This window comes from Manacus candei, unplaced genomic scaffold (genome assembly GCF_025592945.1).
Source record: "Manacus candei isolate 608988 ecotype Guabito, Panama unplaced genomic scaffold, ASM2559294v1 h1tg000046l, whole genome shotgun sequence".
Classification (NCBI taxonomy): Eukaryota; Metazoa; Chordata; class Aves; order Passeriformes; family Pipridae; genus Manacus; species Manacus candei.
The window spans coordinates 14,480,311-14,487,831 of record NW_026138094.1 but is presented as its reverse complement, the minus strand read 5'-3'; the positions used below and the strand labels follow the sequence as shown (position 1 = coordinate 14,487,831).

General features: G+C 39.8%; 1 protein-coding gene across 8 annotated transcripts in view; it reads left to right on the top strand.

Moving 5' to 3' along the window:
- The window catches only part of DENND4A (DENN domain containing 4A), a 49,653-nt gene that overhangs the window by 3,632 nt on the left and 38,500 nt on the right, over positions 1 to 7,521 (top strand). For all 8 annotated transcript variants that reach the window (XM_051797255.1, XM_051797253.1, XM_051797254.1 and 5 more), the window contains exon 2: positions 3,518 to 3,603. The gene's annotated coding sequence lies outside the window, so the exon portion shown is untranslated. The remainder of the gene's footprint in view (positions 1 to 3,517; positions 3,604 to 7,521) is intronic.

Here is a 7,521-nt window from a genome sequence, read left to right as displayed (position 1 = left end):
TTGTTGTTATGATGACTCTTGTAAAAAAACCCAAACAGAATAACCCCCCCAAATCAGCATGTTCCCTCCCCACTTTGCAGTTCCACTCCAAAACCAAACCTGTTAAAATTTAGGACCTTTTGAAGACAGTTTGGGTTGAGCTTTCCCTTACACAGCAGTGCAGGTGTGGTTTGAAGGGCTGAGTTCACTTGTCCCTTGTCCTTCTGCTGTAGCTTCACTGAGTGGTCCTGGGCAAGAGCACAGGAAAGGCCCTGGCTCTCTTCCCTTATATATCAATTCTGCTTTTAAATAACATTTGCTACTGTGGACACAAATAATGATTTTTTTTTTTCTGTACTAAAAGCAGCAAATCCTCTGGAAGCTAAAACCAGTTGTGCCTTGCTTTAATTGAGGGATAGCCAACAGGTAGGGGATGAATATGTATAAACAGTGAGTGCATCATCACTGTTCAACTCTTGTTTAAAATCAGCTGTTTATAACAGTGGGTACTGACCAAACAATTACTTGAAGTGAATGAGGTTCTTTCCTATGTTGCATAATAATTCTTGGATATTTTCTGCGGTCCTTCATGTTTAGTCTATGCCTGGTCTGGAGGTTTGATCGGGGACTGCTCTGGAAATACACTGCTGATGCATTTGTGCTCACAAAGTGCCCCCACAGACTGCAGAGTCAAAATCAAACCCTGCAAGGAAGGCTGTGTGGGGCAGTGCTGCTGAGAGCTGGAGCACTCATTTCAACAGTCTGTGATGCAGAACTAGTCACTGGTAGTTCCCTAAAGAGCTCAGAAACAGCACCAGGAGGAAATTGAGAAGTGGAAATGAAAGACTTTAGAAAGTGTTGGCTGGCCCAACTCTTAAATGGTGTATTTTTACCTTTTCAAAGGTAAAAATAAAAATATTGGATAGATTACATATATCTAATATGTATCTCTCTAGTAGATGTATTAGATAGCAGTTCTGTAAAGGCTGAAATAGAGTGAAGTAAGTAATAACAGGAGGAGAGTGAAAAAAAGGAGGAACTATGATCTAAAAATAGGAGAAGAGTAAGGAGGAGTGTTAGAAGTGAGTTAGCCAATTATATCCTCCCTGTTTAATATTTACTGTAAATTTTGACTTTTTTAATTTGGGTCATTAAAAATCATTCCTACTAACGAATCAAATAATTTCAGTTTAGCCATCTGAAATAAAAATGGACAGGCAGTAAGTGTGATGTGTGAGTTGTATGTACACATATGAACATGAGAAAGCCCCAAGAGGAAACCCCCACTTGGTGTACAGGCTTTATGCAAACACAGAGAAGGGCCTTGGGGGCTGGACTGTTGAGTTTTGGTTTTGTCTTGAGCTTCAGAAGAAGCTTGTGGGCTTAGGGAATTATTCTCAGTATTCCTAACCCTCCAAGATCAGGATCAGCAGTGGTTACCTGGGCATGTCATTGCTCTTGAACTAATACTGTGATTTTTGGGAGGAGACCCTGATGTTGCTTTATTTTGCTGGCAGGGAAACTGTCCCAGCAGTACATGGTAGTTGATATATTTGTAGCTGAGCTGCTGGTGGTACTTTCCCACTTTTTTGTCTGTGGATGAACATTTTGGTAACTGGATGTAGAGATTTAGTAGATGAGGGAGGTATTAGTGAGTGCTATCCCTCCATTAAACCTTTCCAGTGGTGTGTAGATGATCTGCAGAGAGCAGTTACAGCCTGGCAGATGCTGTCTTTGCATGTCAGGCACTCTGTCTATAATTGTCATCATCCAGTTGTCCAGTTTTCTCATCTTAGAGGGCATTTTTGCTGACCAAAGGCAAAAAAAATCACATAAAACATTTTAAGTCGCAGTTGAGGTCTGTTCTTAAATATAGCAAAATGTGTTAGAAACAACTCCCACCTGTCTTTCCTTCCAGCATGCCTTAAATTTCAAAATTTAATTTGGGTAGAGAATGGTTTCAGAACAAAACTGAGGTTGGCATGTGTGCCCAGACGTGGCTGGGTGAAAGCAGGTCACTTCTGTCGCTCTTGGTTGATGCACTTTGACATTTCCAGCTACAGATTTTGGGTTTGAAGCTCAACATTGGAAGATTTGCTGCTTTCATTTGCCTTTATCTGCTGTGCCAAGGAAAACAGAACATTGTGTTTGGGGGATCTCTCCTTTTAAAAAGTTGTCGTATAATAAGTAGTTGTACAAAAACCATGGACCAGCCGCCCTCCTGAACTGTGCTTTGGATGAAGTAATATTTACATTTTATAGTGTTTGCTTTGGCTTTCCTCCCCCTCATTGGCTACAATTTGTTTTCTGTATCCCTCCCTATAAACACAGTTGTATTTCAGAAATCCTTTCCATTCTTTAGTGGTGCCTGTTGGCCATAAATACTGTAATCTAGAAAGAAAAGTGGAGGTTTTAAGACTGATTTGTCTCTGTCACGAATCTTGTGGGATACTTGAACATCACTTCCTTGAATTTTTGGAAGCAGGGTTGAATTTCATGGGGTTTTCCTTATCATCTTGTATTTTGAACAAGTAGATCTTTTACTTTATTGGTGGAGAACAACAAACTCGTTGTAAATATGTTCTGCAAGATGCAAGTAATACAAAATAGAGTTGCAGGTCTGACTGTCTTTCTTATGATGCATAAATATATTTTTATTTTTTATTTTTCTTGCATATAGTTGTCCTCGTTGGCTTTCCAGATAGGTGACTAGGAAAGGAGTTTTTTGAAGTGTCCATGGGGAAACTATTCATGTGTTAGTGCTGCTGAATTCCTGGACTTTTTGCAGCTGTGCTTGAGGTCTGCAGGTGATCCCTAAATTTATAATTTCTGACACTCCTGGAAACTTGATATTACAGATCAGACCATTGGGGGAAATTGTGCAGTGCTACTGCTGCCTGCTCTCTTTGTAGCCTTGTGTGAAAATGTTCCAAGTCAAGAACTGGAGAATAACTGGCTGTGACTGGGGCTGGTCCGTGGTGCTGTGGGGGACAGTAAAGAGCAAGGAGACTGTGTCACCCACTGGAAGCAGAGTTGGAATAAACTGGCTGGATGGAAGAGTGTGTGTGTATTGCTGATTGTGGAGTAAGACTGATCTGCTTAAATATCAGAATCTTGCAAAGAAAAATGATTTGAAGTAGGCTTTGGAAGGTTATTGGGCTGAAAGAGCACTTTGGTGGCTGGCAGAGTCCTGGGAATGGACATGAAGGTATCGATTGTCAGAAAATAATGGAAGAGTTGAGATCATTTGAAGGGGCTGGCTCAACTGTGCTTTGATTTAGTTTGGTTTAAAGCATCAAATGTTGTTTGCATTCTTAAAATATCAAATTTTGTGCTGCATTGATATTTTGTTTCTTAAGTTTAAAGTCTGGTTTTGTACTTTTTTAATAGTCAAGTGACATGTAACCTTACCTTAGCTAGTGGGTCCTACAACAATTCACAGAGTTCATTTCATGTGACTGGAGCAGTGGAGTGTGCAGAAATTTAAGTTTGAACAAATGTGTGCATTGTTTAATTCTTGTTTTTACTGTTTCTATAGGGAATGAAACTTTAACAAGAAGTCTATGTTAAAGCCTGGCTGACAGCAAGAGAGGCAAAGTGTAGAAGCAATGCCCTGATGAAAAGGTAGGGAACACACTGCTAGAGTTGTCAAAAGGCTTGTATTATGACCTGGGAATTCCTGTGGTACTAGAGGTGCTTCTGCTTTGTTCCCAGGATTGTTTGCTTGCTGTGAAGGAAATGCTGGGGAAAAAAGGCTTGTCTGATAACTTTTACCAGGCAGCTTTGGAAACATGAAGCTTTTTCCTTGTGTAACTGCAGTTATTCACATGTTCTTGAGGCTGTTGAGCTCTCATGTGATTTGTGCTGTGTCATGGCTGAGAAATGGTCCTGAGCAGCCACAGCAGGACTGCCTGGTCCAGTTAACTTCACTTTGTTCTTGCATGACCAGCTGCCATGTCCCTGTCAGCATCCTTCAGCAGGGTAATGCAACAGTACCCATGGGATGAGTTGAGTTACTGGGGACTCTTAGAACTTACTGACAATTTTTAATAATTGGCCACCAATTTGTGTCTCTTCATCTACTCGTCACGTGCCTTCAAAGGAAGGAGGTTCTTGGAATATGATTATGTGATGAGTACTTTAAAAAAAAATCACCATGTTTTAAAACAGTTCAAAGCTTAATTAAAAAGGTGTGTTGCAGAGCCCTGCACTGGTTTCCAACCTGCTCTAGGAGACATTCATTCCTTGTTTACAAATGGAACATGTCTTTGGAGTCAGGCTAACAAAGTAAAGTGTCACCTGCTTTAAACAGCAAATGGATCTAATAAGGAACTCAAATTAATAAGCCATTTAATAGTCTCAAAGAAAAATGCAGGAAGGAATGAGGATGAAGGCAAGGAAGATTAAAAGATTACAAAGCAGTTGTATTTGTCTGCCAGAGGTGGACTGGCAAAACTCTTCTAATGGAGCCAGATGGTCCTTGCTGCTGTCTGGGAAAGCTGGCTCTTGGAAGAAGCTGGAATGGCTGGAGTGGTTCTTCTGGTCTGCAGCCACTTACAAGTTACCTCTACAAAATTCTGTGGGTAGGAGCAGGTTGTAGGAATTAAATCAGGATTTTTTTCCTTGCAAACAGCGCAGTGCAACTGCAGGAAATCCTGCTTCATGAAGCATCACTCCTGTTCCTGCTGCACATCCACACCAGGTCATGTGGTAGGGAAAAGCTGATGTGTGCTTTTCTCTTAGAGCATTTGAATGAGAAATGTGACCTGTTCAAAAAGCTTGGACACTGGTTGAATTACAACACTGGTGACAGGCAGCAAGAGTTATTAATTAGTATTCCCTAAATGTTTGTGAAAAAATATAATGATATTAGAAAATTAACTTGAATAAACAACGAAACTCAGTTTACTCTTTGTCTTTCAGCAGAGTAATCAAGCTAATAGTTTGTGGTTGTGTGGGAGGATTATCTGATTGTTTCCTCTGTTCCCATATTTTTAGAAATGGCAAAAAGCCCTCTTCTCCCACATTTATATAGTCATGATCTGCAAAGTCTGTGTGTGTGTTTAATAATGTTTTTACAAGCGACTGTGCTACTTGCAAGGTTTGGATTCTTACTGATGCTTCTGATGTTCAGTTTATAGTGGTATTAATTATATGCAGTCCATTAAAAATGATTATCATGAGATGGCTCAAAGACCATGGATTGCACTTGTTTCCAGGGACTTTTGTAAAATCCCATGGCATTGTCTTCAAAGTGCAGCCTTTCATCCTCAGCTTACTGAAGTGTAGAGAAGCAGTTGAAGCTTCTCAGTGTGGCACTAAGTGTAAATGTTGAATTTCTTCTGGAACCAGTTGCTTTAAGCAATGCTGTTGTGCACTGTGACTTTTTCTGTTTTCTTTTTCTTGCGTGTTTTTATGCTTGGTTGTTTTGGGGGTTTTTTTCAAAGCTGACTTGCTGTACTGTGAGATGTGTATAACATGCTTTGAAATACCTTCATGGTAAAAGCTCCTCCAGAAATTATTCAGATTCATCAGTTTATGTGAAATGCTTTTCACAGAATGATTGTTTGTCACTGAGTTAACTCACAGTTATATACCTCCTTTCTGGGGTCTGCTAACATGAAGTTGGCATGTCTGCTCTCCCACTAACCAGATGTTGAAAATTTCAGTATCAGGGCAGCTCTAGTAAAGTCTAAGTCAGCTTAAATAAAATACCCCTGCAGTATATCTTCTGCATTTTATCCCATTTTTAGCTGGAAGCCTTTGTATCAAAAGAGAAGGACGATAAAACCTTGATAGAATCCCAGAATGGTTTGGGTTGGCAGGGACCTTAAAGCTCACCCATTCCACTCCCTGCCATGGGCAGGGACACCTTCCACTAATCCAGGTTGCTCCAAGCCCTGTCCAACCTGGCCTTGGACACTTCCAGGGATGGGGCAGATTTGAAGGGATGATGCATCATCAGCCAGGCCTTTTTTCCCCCCCTCCCTTCTGTAAAATCTGCATTAAATTATGAAAGTCTTGCTGACTTGTCTATTATGTGCTATAACCTTAGGAAGCAAATTTGTGTGGTAGCAGGTGTTTGTATGTAGGGGATTCTAATTTTAACTGGCTCTAAATGAGCAGAGCTTGTCCCAGTTTTTCTTGAAAGTGCTTTTGGGAATAAATGAATGTTTGAATTTAAGACTTTTGGTATAAACTTAGTATGAAATAATGAATAGTGAGATAAGTCTGATTCTTCAGTATAATATATATGTCTTTGTGTTTATTTGTGATGCTGTCTGGGCTGATTAAACTGGAATAGGGCTGCTAATACATTGGAGTTAAAAGGCTTGCTTGCAATTTTAACAGCCATCATTTGTAGAATTTTTGATTACTAAAATATTGGTTTCATTTCAGCTTAAAAGGCATTGTGAATCACTCCAGAAATCAGTGTAGGTTTGTGAAATGATGCTGGTGGGAAAAGGAACAAAACTTAATATTATGGTAGCTAAAATGTGGTATACCATGGTTACGTTTTACAGAGAATTGTTAATGTTTCAAAGTAGTTAGAACTTCAGTCCTGTTAGCTAAGAGATGTCAATGTTTGGTCTTGTGTCAGTTTAAAGATGCTTTGTGAAGTATCTTTCCTCTCTCCATGCATTTGTTCCCAGCCTGTGTGGATTCCCTGAAGCCAGATGGACAGTGAGATAATAGGCACCATATGCAGAGGCTGAATTTGTGTGTCTTTGGATATATCACTCAAGGAGGAGTTTGAATTTGTAGTTATTACTTTCATGTATGCTGAGGAACATATTCCAGATGTTTCTGAAATAACTGAATTTAGGTTAAATTAAGCTTAGTTTTGTGACTGCATTCTCTGTTCTCTCCAAGCACAAGCTGAGCAGTTATTTTCAAACGGTTACTCTGCTGTACATTGGTGATTGTTTCCCAGGAATCGTGTTCTGAAGTGTCCCATATTGCCTATTAACCATATAGAAAGAAATAAAGGTTAGATAATTTGGGGGATATTTTCTTGGCATTTTCTTGAATGACGTAAATAACCTTGAATAAAAACTTTTACTCATTTCCTTGCAACTTCAGAAACTTGTTGAGTGAGTCAGTCCAGCAAAACACAACCAACCTACAGAATAAGAGCAGGAAGGAAGCTGGAATTGCCTCTCTTGCAGTGGTTGATGAGTTTGGCAGGGGTGATCAGGCACAGCCTGACATTCTTCCTCCTTGAGCAGGAACTGGGGCTGGAAATCTGAGGCCAGCTTGAAACAATTTGATCACATGCTCAGTATCAATTTATGACATAATTTTCCTCATTACCAGTGAGAGATGTCCAAATTTATTTTGTTGTAACAAAAAGTTGTTGGTAAAATCCAAGAAGTTTGATGAAGCTTAATACTCAGCTACCTAGACCAAAAAATAAAGGGAAATAAAGCAAAGGGAATAAAGGTTCCATGAAAACTGAAGTCTTGTACCAGCCACTCAAACTGTTTTAAATTCTGTTAGTGCAGTTTCTGACTGTCAGCAAGCTCTTGAAACTCCTGCATG